The sequence below is a fragment of the Diadema antillarum genome, unplaced genomic scaffold (genome assembly GCF_040938485.1).
Source record: "Diadema antillarum isolate AM-2024a unplaced genomic scaffold, OU_Dant_1.0 seq00000775_RagTag, whole genome shotgun sequence".
In the NCBI taxonomy this organism is placed as follows: domain Eukaryota; kingdom Metazoa; phylum Echinodermata; class Echinoidea; order Diadematoida; family Diadematidae; genus Diadema; species Diadema antillarum.
In genome coordinates, this window is record NW_027271664.1 from 791,449 (window position 1) to 806,783 (window position 15,335).

Below are 15,335 nucleotides of genomic sequence, written 5' to 3' on the forward strand. Positions count from 1 at the left end.
ATTTCCGAATTTGGCCTGCAAAGAAATCCGCTACCTGTAAGTTAGAAAAGAGATTAGCAAATAATGATAAAATAAACAACAAAAAAGAATGAGTTTCTACCGCCGTATCCAGAACAGAGCCTGAAACGGTGCAGGCTCAAGAAATCGTTTGTACTAATACGTCTTGAAGTACTGTGTGATACTGTTGACTCAGACTTCTACAAAGCTGTAAGTGAGAATTTTAACCCAATCCGGCTCATTACCTGTGTTTTTTATGAAAAATATGAATAAGTGTGTGTTTAAAAGCTTTAGATTATGCACGGAGATCGTACAGTTATTTGATAGATGATCTTTTCTCGAATGTTGGTACTAGCAAAAGGGCTAGAAAAAGCAGCTATTATAATTCGTTAGGCATGCATAATGGCCCAATGAGTGTTACAAGAGAACTGGAGTAAGACAGGCCTTTCATTTTGTTTTGTCTCTCCTGATCGTTCGTAAGAAATGCTAATTCATGACCACCTTTTCACAATTTGATTGGAGCATGCATTCATAATGGAAAATAGTTGACATAATAATCTATCCCCAGGCATTATCATGCCAACATGTACTTATATATACATGTACTATATCTTTGTGAGACGTAGATATAAAATGTCTCAGGTTTTCGATTATAGTAATTTCGAGGAAATTTCTTTAATTCTTATCATATATGTAAACTTGAAGCTATTAGATTTTCATCCACTTACCTCTGTTCCTGTGAAAAAATGCAAGTGTCAACCTCAATGTCATCCACGAATCGCACGTACTCGGGCGGCCAGTGGAAAAAAAAAACACCGGTCACACACGCCAAGGGCCATGGCATGCAGTGCCAATATAATAATAGCTCGCACAAATTGATACATAACATTTGTGTTTGTGTGCATGGGGACGATCCGATGGTTCATACAACAAAAGGGTTTCGTACAATTATTTTTAACATTGTTAAACGTACTCTTCCACATTTACGTAGCATATAATGTGTCTTTATATTTATTTGGATTGTTATCTTGAGAATTGCTAAAAACCGTTATTATGAAAAAGTGGACCTTTCAGAATTTGGGGGGGTGCGTACGCACCCGACGCACCCCCCCCTGGCTACGGGCCTGTCTAACTGAGCCGATTGATACCGTTAATCATTTCCAAATGTAAAAGCAATAATCTGTTATTCATTTTAGCATCGTACGGAGCAGAATATTACCGTTATTCATTTTAAAATTAAAAAAGCAAACATCCAACATTTGTTTTATTATCGTACGGAGTCGAATGTTATTGCTGTCCACTTCCGAAAGTGAAATGAATTACCTGAAAATTTAGCATTGTACGGAGCCGAATTTTACTGTTTTTCATTTTTGAACGTCAAGGCAGACATCAGACTTTAAAGGACAAGTTCACCTTCATAGACATGTGGGTTGAGTGGACGCAGCAATATTAGTAGAACACATCAGTGAGAGTTTGAGCAAAATCGGACAATCCGTTGAAAAGTTATGAATTTTTGAAGTTTCTGCTCAGTCACGGCTGGATGAAAAGAGTATACCATGGCTTGTGATGTCACATGAGTACAACGATATAAAGAAAGAATAAAGAAAATTCAACATATTCAATTTTTTTTGCATAACAAAAGAACACTCCACTTCTCTCTTTCAGAAGGCAGGGGGAATAGTTTACCCTTAACATACGTCAGCAGCAAGTCGAAGAAATGTGCACTTTATTAATAAAGTAAAGTTTTGTGAAATTCTCTTTTTATTTTCCTTATATAGTACGCATGTGACATCATACACTGTAGTAGTCTTCTCTTCCAGCAGTGACTGCGCAGATACTTAAAATATTCGTAACTTTTGAACAGATTGTCCAATTTTCCTCAAACTTTCACTGATGTGTTCTACTAATATTGCTGCATTCTCTCAATCCTTATGTCCTTTAAATATTTTACCATCAAACGCAGCTGAAAGTTACTGTTATTCATTTCGAAATGTAATAGCAAATATCCGACATTCATCTTAGCATCGTATGGAGCAGAATGTAACATGCTATTCACTTCCGAACGTATACAAGAGCAATCATCTGACATTTATTTTAGCATCTTCCTTAGCCGAATGTTATTGCTATTTACTTTCGAAAGTAAAAGCAAACATCCGACATTTATTTAATCATCATTCGGGGTTGAATATCATTGTTATTCATTTCCGAACGTCAAAGGGCAAGGGATCATTCGACATTTATTTTAGCATCTTCCGCAGCTGATCTGTTATTGCTATTTATCTCAAACCTGAACGTGAACATCCGGTATTTATTTTACTATCTACAGTGATCTATGGAGTTGAATATTATTGTTGTTCATTTCCGAACGTCAGAGCAAAATTAATATCCGACATCTATTTTAGCATCATCCGGAGCTGAATGTTGTTGCTATATACATTCGAACATAAAAGCAAACATGAGACATTATATTCACCTGAACGTGAACATCCGGTATTTATTTTACTATCTATATGGAGTTGAATATCATGTTTATTCATTTCCGAACGTCAAAGGGATCATTCGACACTTGCTTAAATAGCATCTTCTGGAGCTGAATGTTGTTGTTATTTACTTTCCAACGTAAAAGCAAACATCCGGCATTTATTTTCTCATCGTTATACGGAGTTGAATATTATTAGTATTCATTTCCGAACGTCAAAGCTAACATTCCACATTTTTCAGCATCTTCTGGAGCCGAATATTATCCTTATTCAATTCCGAACGCAAAACCAAACATCCGACACTTCTTTTAGTATCATACGGAGCCGAATATTACCGTTATTCATTTCCAAAATAAAAAGCAAACATCCAGCATTTATTTTCTCATCGTACGGAGTTGAATGTTATTAGTATTCATTTCCGAACGTCAAAGCTAACATTCCACATTTATTTCATCATCTTCTGGAGCCGAATGTTATCCTTATTCATTTCCGAACGCAAAATCAAACATCCGACACTTCTTTTAGTATCATACGGAGCCGAATATTACCATTATTCATTTCCAAAATAAAAAGCAAACATCTGACATTCATTTTAGCATCTTACGGAGCCGATTGTTACCGCTGTCCATCTACAAAAGTAAAGGCAATTATCCGACATTTTGGTGGCCCGATTGGGCCACCAAAATCTTCATTTCTGAAATGTTGGTGGCCCGACGCGCGTTTTTGGTGGCCCCGGGCCACCGGGCCACCGGTAGTGTCGAGCTCTGGCTATGTCATGTAACAATTCTCCATTTTGACAAGTATTTTAGATTTACTAAGGTTTGGTAAAAGATTTAGAGTGAAATATGTACATATACAGTAAACTTTAACCCTTTTATACAACACATCTAGATTAGGTTAATACTCTCTAAAAAAAAAATCGAGTGAAAATTTTCACTCTAAAAAGAGTGAATACAAAAAAGAGTGAATTTCGAGTGAAATTGGAGTGAATTTTGAGTGAAAATGCTCATTTTCACTCATTTTGGAGTGACGTCAGGGATCACTCCAAAATCTTCGAGTGATCCCTGACGTCACTCCAAAATGAGTGAAAATGAGCATTTTCACTCAAAATTCACTCCAATTTCACTCGAAATTCACTCTTTTTTGTATTCACTCTTTTTAGAGTGAAAATTTTCACTCGATTTTTTTTAGAGAGTAAATGACGTGAAATTGACGTCTTTATCTGGTTGCGGGAATGCACTAGCTCTGGTCAAAAAGCGACGTAAAACTGGCGTCTTAATCCCGACATGAAAGCAGGAGAAAAACACTGGTAATTTATTGGTCAATAACTGACGTAAATGTCACAGCCTACTATTCTAGTTGTGCAATTCATTCGCCGTTGAAAGTCGTCATAAAGATGTTGTATATGTCTTAACACGACGTATGACCAGTTGACCTGTTTACGACCAATAAAAGACGTTGTTTTTTTTTTTGCGACGAGTGTCTGCTATCACTAAACAGTATCAGGGATGGTGAATGGTCGTCATATAGAACATGTATGGTGGTAATATGGGGTATGTATGGTCGCTATATGGTGTATGTATGGTGGTTATATGGTGTATAAATGGTAGATATATGGTACTTCTGTGGTAGATGAGTGGTGATTATATGGTGTAGGTATCATGGCGGTCATGATGGTAGCTGTATGGTGCTTCTGGGGTAGTTTTATGTATGGTGATTATATGGTAGAAGTATGGTACTAGTATGATATATGTATGGTGCTTATATATGGTGTATGATGGTTATATGGTAGGCATATGGTGGTATGATTGCACCATTTACCCACCAAGGAAGTTATAGAACCACCATGCATACACCATAAACACCATACATAAATCATACTTCGTTCATATAATTACCATATATCTACCATAAACCAAAACAGCTAACACAAATGACGCATTAATCTGCCACAGATATCTACCACAGTCACCATACAATGTTCCATGTTAGCACCTAATATCCACCATATAACTACAATGCATCTATTACCATCATAGAACCAACACTATACTTAACAGCCATATTTTGTTCACATGGTTAATTACCTGTATGAAAACAAAAACCGAGTCATGAAAAAAATGTAACACAATAAAAAAATATTTTAATATATGAGCTGCATAGAGAAGTATATATAACAGAAATGTCTGTATGTACCATATTCACCATATTCTACACCATACGGTATATTGTAGAACAAGCATCTACCATACAGATGTACCATACGCGATCTACTCCCCATAATATATACACCATATGTGATATACCATAGAACAAGCACCTGTCATACAAATGTACCATATTTATTCTACTCACCATGATTAACACTATGTGGTATACCATAGAACAAGCATCTACCATACAAATATACCATATATATATGCATTCTATGATACACTATAAATTTACACCATGTGGTATACCATAGAACAAGCATCTACGATATTCATTCTACTCACCATATATTTACACCATGTAGTATACCATAAGACACGCATCTACCATAGAGATATACCATATCCATAAATCTGCTCGCCATATATTTACACCATTTGGTATACAATAGAACGCATATCTACCATACAGATGTACCATATGCACTTTATTCATCATAAATTTGCACCATGTGGTATACCATAGAACATGCATCTACCATAGAGATGTACCATATGCAGTCTACTCACCTTGTATCTACACCATATGGTGTACCATAGAACGCATATCTACCATACAGATGTACCATATACACTTTATTCACCATAAATTTGCACCATGTGGTATACCATAGAACATGCATCTACCATAGAGATGTACCATATGCAGTCTACTCACCTTGTATCTACACCATATGGTGTACCATAGAACGCATATCTACCATACAGATGTACCATATGCAGTCTACTCACCTTGTATCTACACCATATGGTGTACCATAGAACGCATATCTACCATACAGATGTACCATATGCACTTTATTCACCATAAATTTGCAACATGTGGTATAACATAGAACATGCATCTACCATAGAGATGTACCATATGCAGTCTACTCACCTTGTATCTACACCATATGGTGTACTATAGAACGCATATCTACCATACAGATGTACCATATACACTTTATTCACCATAAATTTGCACCATATGGTATACCATAGAACATGCATCTACCATAGAGATGTACCATATGCAGTCTATTCACCTTGTATCTACACCATATGGTATACCATAGAACAAGCATCTACCATACAGATGTACCATATGCACTTTATTCACCATAAATTTGCACCATGTGGTATACCATAGAACATGCATCTACCATAGAGATGTACCATATGCAGTCTACTCACCATGTATCTACACCATATGGTATACCATAGAACAAGCATCTACCATACAGATGTACCATATATGCAATATTCCCACCATATATTTACACTATATGGTATACCATAGAGCAATCATCTACCATAGAGTTGTACCATAGATTTACCATACACCATAGAGCCATACCATACATGTACCATACAATTTTTTTTTTTGTAAGGGAAGAACTGATTACCAGTCGCACTTAAGTCCTTCTTAACTTTAAGAACGGCTTTGTGAAACACCCCCCTGTCTACGTGTATTCCTATGGGCCCTGCGTACTTAGGACATGGGCGAAGCTTTCCTAAATATTTTCCTAAAATTCTTTCCTAAGTGCGTTCTAGAATACCAGCTTCTTCCTAAGTCAGAAATTTGCATATCTCATCCTCATTTGCATAATCTCCGCCCCTTTCCTAAATTTCTTCCTAAGTTGACTTAGGAAGAAACCTAGGAAGATTTTCAGAATACCACTTAGGAAAAAATCCTGACTTAGGAAGAAATTTCTTCCTAGGAAGGATTTCAGAATACCACCCTAGATCTCTTTGAGTAGGACTACAGTATGAAACCGCCGCGGCACGCGCCGCGGCTATATGCAGCCCTGTGCTGCCTGCCTTCGCCTAGATGCAAACCTACCACCAGCCAAGCAGCGGCAGCAGTCTGAGATCTCGAGAGTGCCAATAGAATGCAACCAACCATGCATCGCAGGGCGCAGTGCTCAGCAGACGGCTAGTAGATCGTACGTATAGACACACTGTAGGTCTATGCATCACCAGTACGGTATCACACCCATAACGAATGGCACCCGGTAACGTTAGACATTAATTTTGTCAAAGTGGACTGGAAACGTGTCACTGTAAATTCCATTTTCGCCATGGCAGTCATCACAATTTAGGAGAATAGGTAAGATTTTTAGTTTTAATGTGGTTTTATCTTATTATTAGATGACACTCGTTGGTACAAAATCAAGTTAGATTCATCACTCAAGAGTCAATTTTCGTTTTCAGTCACTGATTAACCTTTAACTGTTAGCTAGATCCTAATGTTTGATCAAATTTGATCGAAACTGCTATCTTAAAGGGACACAGTCCTCACGAAATTTAAAAAAATATGTTGTTGTTGGTACCTCCAATGAACTACTTTCGCCAAAAACAAACTTTAAAATCACCAAATAAGCTCGTACATTTTGGTTGAAAAAGTGTGACTCTGCATGGTGAATATGCTAATGAGCAAGTCTTGGCGGAGAGTCATACGTCGTCGATGCACAACTCTTTCCAGCCGTGTTCTGCTCGTTATCCGTACGCTCCCTAGTTTACCCGGATGCATGAAGACGTCGGTGGCTACTCCGACTCGTATTTGACATTGTTTCTACGTTGTGTGTGTGTGTGTGTGTGTTTGTGTGTGTGTGTATGTATTGTGTATTATATTCGCACGTGTGGACGGTACAACTAGATGATAGATCTACGGTAGATACGCGTACGCATCCCGTACGCGGTTTGCCCTTCGCACTTTTCCAGTCTCAAGCGAAGCTGCAGCCCTACCTGTCGCCGCTCATGCATGTTCTATAGTACGTACAGAGTGTACATATTTGTAGGTACTAGGTAGGAACGATTTTACACAGGCCTGCTAGTACACTACAGGGGCGACCGCATTCAGCGTCGTCTGGTCAGGCTATCTTACATCAGTAGTTTTGCTCGAATCGTGCAGAAAATTTCCCAGGAAAATCCTTTTTTCCGTCCCAGACCAACAAAAGTATCGTGAAAGGTGAGCTGTATGGCTGGGAAATATCGGTACAACGATGCCGAACATAAGAAACTTAGGGCCTACAAAATCTCGAAATCGTGTTGTGACCTACCTGTGCGTGGACAATTTGTGAAGCGATGTTTTTACGTGGACCGGCAGGCTGTGGCCCTCGGTTATAAACCGAGAAAACTCCTGAAACCAGATGCAATCCTGACCATTTGCTCACATGAGTTATAAAACAGAAACACCTCGAGCATCGACTTCGAAGAGAACCGAGGGAAAAAAGCGTAGAGAGGTAAGGAAAGTGGCTAGCTATGTTTAATTTACCCTGGGCCTGCAGCCGGGGTTGGACTGCAGTACAGTGCCACTGAGCTAGCTGCTGCCAGTGCCGACTGGACATGCACGGCAAAGTGGAGCGAAATCATATCCCTACGACCCCCTGTGTTTACCCTTCCCGGCTCACGTCATATTTTTTTTTTCGAGGAAAGGCGATTATCTGACTACTTACAGAAATATTGAGATACAAACAATATTTTCTTTGAAGAATTCGACTCTCTCATGCACAGGTTATCTTCGGTTTGAATGCCAAAATCGACTGGACGGAGTCGAGTGTACTGTGTATGTATACATTGGTATGGTAAGGATTTGCGCGCGAGAGTGGTTTCTACGCTAAGAAGTATGCAACACGGACGGAAGCTAGAAAACGACCGTGCCTATTTGATGTCAAGTTCATGGTATATTTGGTTTAAAAATACATATAAATTTATGTTTACAATATTAATTTTTCGTAAATTATATATATCTAAGCTTGAAATATTTTGTTTGAAATTATAAAACCACAAACTTTCACATTATATGATAAAATTGCAACTAATCATTTGAACACTTAAATTGGTTTTTAGAGGCACGGCTGTCAACTTGGTGAGTAGGGCATGCACTACGTAGCATCTTTTTGCCTGCTCTTTCACGATCGCTTGCAGGAATTATTTTTCAAAAATCGCGTACGGAGACAATTTTTGATGTCCAAGCGTATAAATTGGTGAAAGTTTATATTTTTTACTCTTCTTAATTATCAGTACAGTGAAAATCTCAGGACTGCTTCCCTTTAAGTTGTGTACCGGTAATGTTTACCAGGTACAGTAGATCCAGATCTAACAATAACATGTTAGGCCTAACACTTTAACAATTAGAAATTTGGCATAGCAATGGCCAATGGGCTAGCCCGAACAGACGCCGTGCGAGGCCGGAGCATGGCTGTCACGTTTTTACAGCGACTGGGCCGGGCTAAGTTACTTGATAGCTAGGCCTGCATGTAACGTTTATGCCTATTAAAAATAGAGTCTACTAACTCCGAAACACAGCCCGAACGCCGAACGCAAAGATAAATGTGTACAAGGAGCGCCCCGGGGTAAGGTCTATACCGGTACATGCAATGAGGAAATTTGTTCTTGCGTTAGACTCTATAAGTTATAACTGTCAGTGTACAATAACGTTAGAGCCAATAGAGTTCTGTCTACAGTCCAGTAGGCCTAACTGTTAGGTCAAAATCTCTTCAGTATGTTTTCAGGCTTGTTCTAAGTAAGGAGTCACGTCATGCAATGCTGTGTTCTGTAACTTATCGAATTTATAGCAATGACTTTGTTTTATTAACGCGGTGTAGGTCTATTGTATCTTTCAATTCATATGTCAGGGAAGTGGACACACCAATATGCACAGAAACCAGGGAACAAGTAACTCCGGCCGGGACGATGAAGCAGAACGTATGTGTTTGGGTCGCTGGTGCGGTTAGAGAAAAAGGTAGACTCTATATTGATCAGAGAGACAGCCCGTGACAGACCGTTGACAACATCGGCCAGAACCGTAGGCTTATACTCCACTAGCCAAGAACGAGCTGGGCGGCCACAAGAATTCATCGATCAGAAGAAGAGCCCGGGATAGCCCATTTACAGCATCAGCCAGAACCCTGGGCTAGTCGAGAATGAGCTGTGTGGCTAAGACGATACATCGATCAGAATGACAGCCCGATATCCCGTTGACAGCATCGACCAGAAACCTACGCTAGCCAAGAATGAGCCGAGTCAAAGAAAAAAACACTGATGCTGCCAGAGAAAACCTTTGAGAAATATGTAGATAGGGTAGGTAAGTCCGTTTGCATTGACTTATACATGTAGTGTTATAGCTGCTCTTTCGGAATCTGCCGTCAACCAAATAATTCATGTCAGGCGACTTTTTGTTGGTTTATGTGATGGAGGGTCACATATGTTTTGTTATGATCCCAATACAGTATTTGCAACTTACAATGTACCAGTGATAATGTTTCACTATAATTTGCATTTAACAGCTTTGAATCAACTGTATGGGGGGGGGGGGGGGGGTAGACGTAATAAGATCAGACCAGACGCCAATCTGAGAAGTGGAGTCATTCATAGTTCTAAACTTTAAAAGCACCAACGGTAAATGCTCTTTATACTTCTCCAGCCATTGTGTGGTGGATTTCTGCACATTTTTAAAGTTTGCACCTAGACTGGTAAAACTTATTGCATTTATACCCACGCAGGAATTATGTATTGTGTAGAGAATTGAAGATTATGTAATTTATTTCACGGCACTGATGCACCTCTTGTCACCAGTTTATATTGCTTTTGCAGAAATACAAAATGCACATGTACGTGGTGGTGGTGTTTAAAAGACTGTTGGCAAATTTGGTAAACAAAATGACAAATGCTAACAACATTAACAGCAGTTTTAATATTGATATTGATGGATTATCTTTAACTGAAGTAAGATCTACTATTTTTTTAGGAATCACAATTGACTCGAGTTTAACTTGGAACGATCACATTCATAATATCCACACGTCTGTCTCAAGAACTGTAGGAATTTTATATCGACTGAAAAACTTCATTTCTCAAATTCCCTGACTATTCTATATAATGCATTGATCTTACCACATATCACATACTGCAATATCGTTTGGGGAAACTGTGGCTCAACTAAAAGTAATCCAATTCTTACCCTCCAAAAACGTGCTGTACGTTTGATTACCAATTCCCGTTACTTATCCCCATCCAATCCCCTATTTCGTCAACTAAAAACATTGAAAACTGAGGATCTTCACACCTTTCAAACTGCTGTTTTTATGTATAAATATACATTTAATTGTCTTCCAAAAATTTTTGATGGCTTCTTCACTCCAAATTCCACTGTTCATTCATATCCAACACGTCAGTCGTCCGATTAGGGCCTACCATCTCGAAAACCCCAGAATCATTTTAGCTCAAAAATCATTAAAACATAATGGACCAGATATTTGGAATTCTTTACCCCCTAACTTAAAACAATGTACGTCGTTGAACATTTTCAAACGAGAACTAAAAAACACCCTCATAATCCAGTATACTTCTGACACATAAATATTCATACCACCTGGTCAGCAAACACCCTAAACAATGAGTTCACGGCCATAACTGAAATAACATTCACCTCATCACACTGATACACAAAATAACACTCAACGTACAAACACAATGCACACCGCACTGCACCGCACGTCCTTCGCACAATTACTTCCCACTCAGCAGGGAGGTGAGACAAAACACCTCCCTGCACTCAGTGAGTGGCAAGATTTTCTTTATGTATCTCTTTATTGTGCCCTTCGCACAATTACCCCCCACTCAGTGAGTGGCAAGATTTTCTTTATGTATCTCTTTACCTGGGGCCATCTTCCTCGTCAAGCTTAGCTTATGATGATGGTCCCCTGCATTTCATTTTTATCATTTCCTATTGCTTCCTTTCATGTATGATATTCGTTCTTGAAAAAAAAAAGAAAATGTATGTAAGATCCAAACGTTACGAATATTAGCTGTGTAAATGACTATGTAAGTATTTTGTTGATTTGTTGATTTGTATTGATTTTGAAATGCAGAAATAAAAACTGAACTGAACTGAACATAATTATTATTGTCATAGGCAGGTTATAGGACAGTAAATTCAAACCTCAGCTTTAGGACTGCATTGTATATAGTTTAGTGTAATGAATCTGTTGCTCTGCTTTTAAAAAAATGTGTAATTTTTTTATTGATTCCCAATGTTATATATTTTAGATCATGGTTGAGGAATTTTGTTCATTCATGCTTGTGAAACTGTGTGGGTGTGGTAACCTAGCTCTTTTCCCCTTGAGATTCTTATTATCCTTCACATTATAAAACAATGTGTTCTTTTCTTTGTGTGTGTGTGTGTGTGTTTTCGTAGGACATGCTGTAAATTGTCAGAAGTCATGATTAATCTGAATTGATACTCTTCTTGTATTTGCAGTCGTATAGATGTGTCTTTGGTGCTTTCAAATTGCAGAACAACAACAAAAAAAGGTCACTCGTATACAAACAAAGATAAGTTAATTCAAGTACTCGACGTTATGAATGTGAAGTGAAGCGAAGTGAAGAAGTGTAACGCTTATCCTATCCCAAGTATCATACCAGCAATATAATGTATGTTTTCTGTGACAATACCAAATGTCCTGTTTAATGGAATTGTTTTCCTGCCCTTTGTAGTTGCTTTTAGGACAAATATGCTTTGAAAGAGAGAGAAAAAAACAACACCGAACAAACTAGCAAATATGTGGAAAAAGTTCCTCATACTACTGAAGTAATGTACTTGACTTCTGCTTATCTTAAGACTGACACAATTACTGTATCTCATCCATGCAGGAATTATTTCACAGAGAATTAGAAATTTTGTTATGTATTTCAAAAGCCTGATGCACCTCTTGCTATTTCATATCATCTGTACAGAGATGTGTGATGGTGTTTCAGGAACTGCTCGATACACAAATGACAAATATTGTGGAAAAAAAATAAGTGAATAAATGGAAATATTTTGTTAAGAATATTTGACAGATTATAACATGACAAATACAACCCTCACCTTTAGATTGTAAAAGTGAAGGTGAATAAATACATTTCTGCGAATTTGTGAAAGAGCAGATTTCTATGTTTTTCAGTTATTGAGTAATGTTTCATGAAAAAAAAACATTGGTGAATGTCATGTACATGTATGTATTCATGCTTGTGAAACTGTGTGTGCATGGGTGTGTTCTTTTTTTTTTCAGTGTCAATGATAATGTATGACATGCTAATGTATTGCTAATATACATGTTTTGAACGTATGTTTGACTGATGAGATGCAATTCAGATTAATTCATTTCATTTCAAATGAGTTTGTGATGCACATTTTCAGTGCAGATAGGTAATGTACCTTTAAGAATGGTGCCAGTGAAGCACCTTACCAGCACTGCATGTGAAACACACCAAAAATACACAGACATCAATTCACATACTACATTCTAAGAAAAAATAAAAAGGTTCTTTTGAGCACCATTAAATGGTTCTCAGCACTGTCACAATAGCGACACCTTTTTTGGAGCGTGTGAGAACCTTTTTTAAATGGTGCCTGTCGGCACCTTTTAACATTGGTGCCCATTAGAACCTTTTCCAATGAAATGGTTCCCATGAGCACCTTTTGAAAAAGAGTAAAAAAGGTGCCCATGGGCACCTTTTAAATGGTACTCACGAGCACCATTTCACCGGAAAAAAAGGTTCTGATGGGCACTTTTTGCAAAAGGTGCCGACAAGCACCATTTAAAAAAGGTTCTCACGAGCACCTAAAAGGGTGTCGCTATTGTGACAGTGCTGAGAACCATTTAATGGTGCTCAAAAGAACCTTTTTTTTCTAAGAGTGTTGTCTCCTATGGCACAGTCAGCTTCACCATTGCTACCCTGTGCACAGACCTATACCAGCACCATGTCCGGCCGCAGAGCAGTCACTATCACCTCCTCTGGCACTGTACGTTTCCTCTCATCCACCCGCACCTCCCAATCGTTCGCCGCTGCGCGGCCGTTCCACGGTAAAAGGGTCTATCTTGAGAAATGTTACTTCGGAGAAAAAAGGGTTTAAAGTTTGATGTATTGTATGTCTGCCTCTTGTGTTTGTAAAGAGAATGACTTGTGAGTGCTATGTGTTATAAAAATATATACATAAAAGAAATGTTTTAGAAAATTTCACCTGAAATGCTTATTTTAGTCCAGTGTTATTACAAAATTTATACAAATAGACCGTTTTACCATGTAACTGCTATCGAAATCATTGGCGGTAAAAATCGGCTGTCTTCACGATAGACCCTTTTATCATGTGAAACGAACGTCAAATGCCACTGTGCTCACACGCTAAAACGGTCTATGGAAACCTCACGTAAAACAAAGCCGTGATTACACGGTAAAACGGTCTAACTTCGAGATAGACCGTTTTAGCATGCGAAGTTGACGTTTAATAGCAGCGCACCTTTATGGTAATGCAGCGCACGCGGCAGCTGCAGCATGCATGCAACGCTAACGGTGCATGCGCTTGTAGCTAACATAGTGCTACATCGCTAGCTAGAGGCTATAGCGCTAGCTACTACTGACTGCTGAACCAAACGAATATCACATCATCTGGACAATTTTCCGTAAGTTCTTTCACTGTCGTATCATTACGTTCTGATCACTTACAACATGTTATTAGAAGTCGAGGCTCTCTGTCAAGAATTTCACACTGTTCCGAGGTTCCATGGTTATTTTTCGCGCCTGCAAGTTCCCTGCAGCTGCATACGTATACGTGCTGTGAACAGTCGAATCACGCTCCACTTAAAGTATCACCACGAGGAGTAAAACATGGGTTTAATTGACTTAAAAATCATATCACTGTTGAGGGGAAGGTCCACAGATTAATTTGAGCGCCTTTTTTCTTCAAAATATGCTCACGCCCCTCGGTAATATTGATTTTTGTGCAGGTTATTGTTAGCCCGCTGATCAGCAGTGGGGTAATTGATCACAGCTGAGCGTCATATCTGTGACGTCACATCCGAGACAATTCTCTTGCCGGCTTTCAGCTGTATCACACATGTGCACACATTCCCTTTATCAGGTCTGGTTCTGTTATCAAAATGTTGGACGGAGTACGGCCGTAATCTGCCAGAACTCCCTAAGTCGATTTTGGTCGATTTTCAGGTTTTGAGTGTTTTCTGTGTTTTTTCTCATGCTCTTTCAAGTGGGCCAAAAAATAAGTTGTGATTCGGTACAGAAAGTTATTTCTAGAAAGTAATTTTGGCAAAATTCCTGAGGAGAGAGGGCGATTAATCTGGCAGAACTGCGTAAGTCAAGATACGAAATGAATTTTCCGATGTTAATCAGGCAGAACTGCGTAAGTCGACTTACGACAACGCTTGGACCAAGGTGTTCCTGCATCCCGCACGGACATGGTATATCTTAACACGCGCGTGCGCGACCTTGGTAGTGACGAACGCGCTGCGCGTTAAAGCTAGCAGTGCCTAGCTAGCTAGCTAGACACGTCGTACGGCTATACGTGTATTGTACACGACGACAGTCACGCTAAAGCAATAACCCTCGTTACTCTTGGGGGAAATTGCCACTTTCTTTCCCTTCATAGACTGGCAGGCTTCAAAACAGGTCGATATGCGGTATGCCTTACTATTAAGTTTTGCTACAATCTAGTGTTTTTTAAGCCTAGAGCATTTCTAGATCTAACAAACGTTATAGTTTGCATCTTGTCTGACATCACGCTCCAGTCAACTTTAGGCCTACTTAGTACTGCTGCAGCACTTGTCCATTGTTAGTGTACGTGAAATCAATGTACTGTGCGGTAGCGTAGGTCACGCGAACA

General features: G+C 38.8%; 1 protein-coding gene across 1 annotated transcript in view; it reads left to right on the plus strand.

Moving 5' to 3' along the window:
- LOC139738934 (NACHT, LRR and PYD domains-containing protein 3-like) overlaps window positions 1-15,335 on the plus strand; it is a 501,522-nt gene that overhangs the window by 359,068 nt on the left and 127,119 nt on the right. The window lies entirely within an intron of this gene.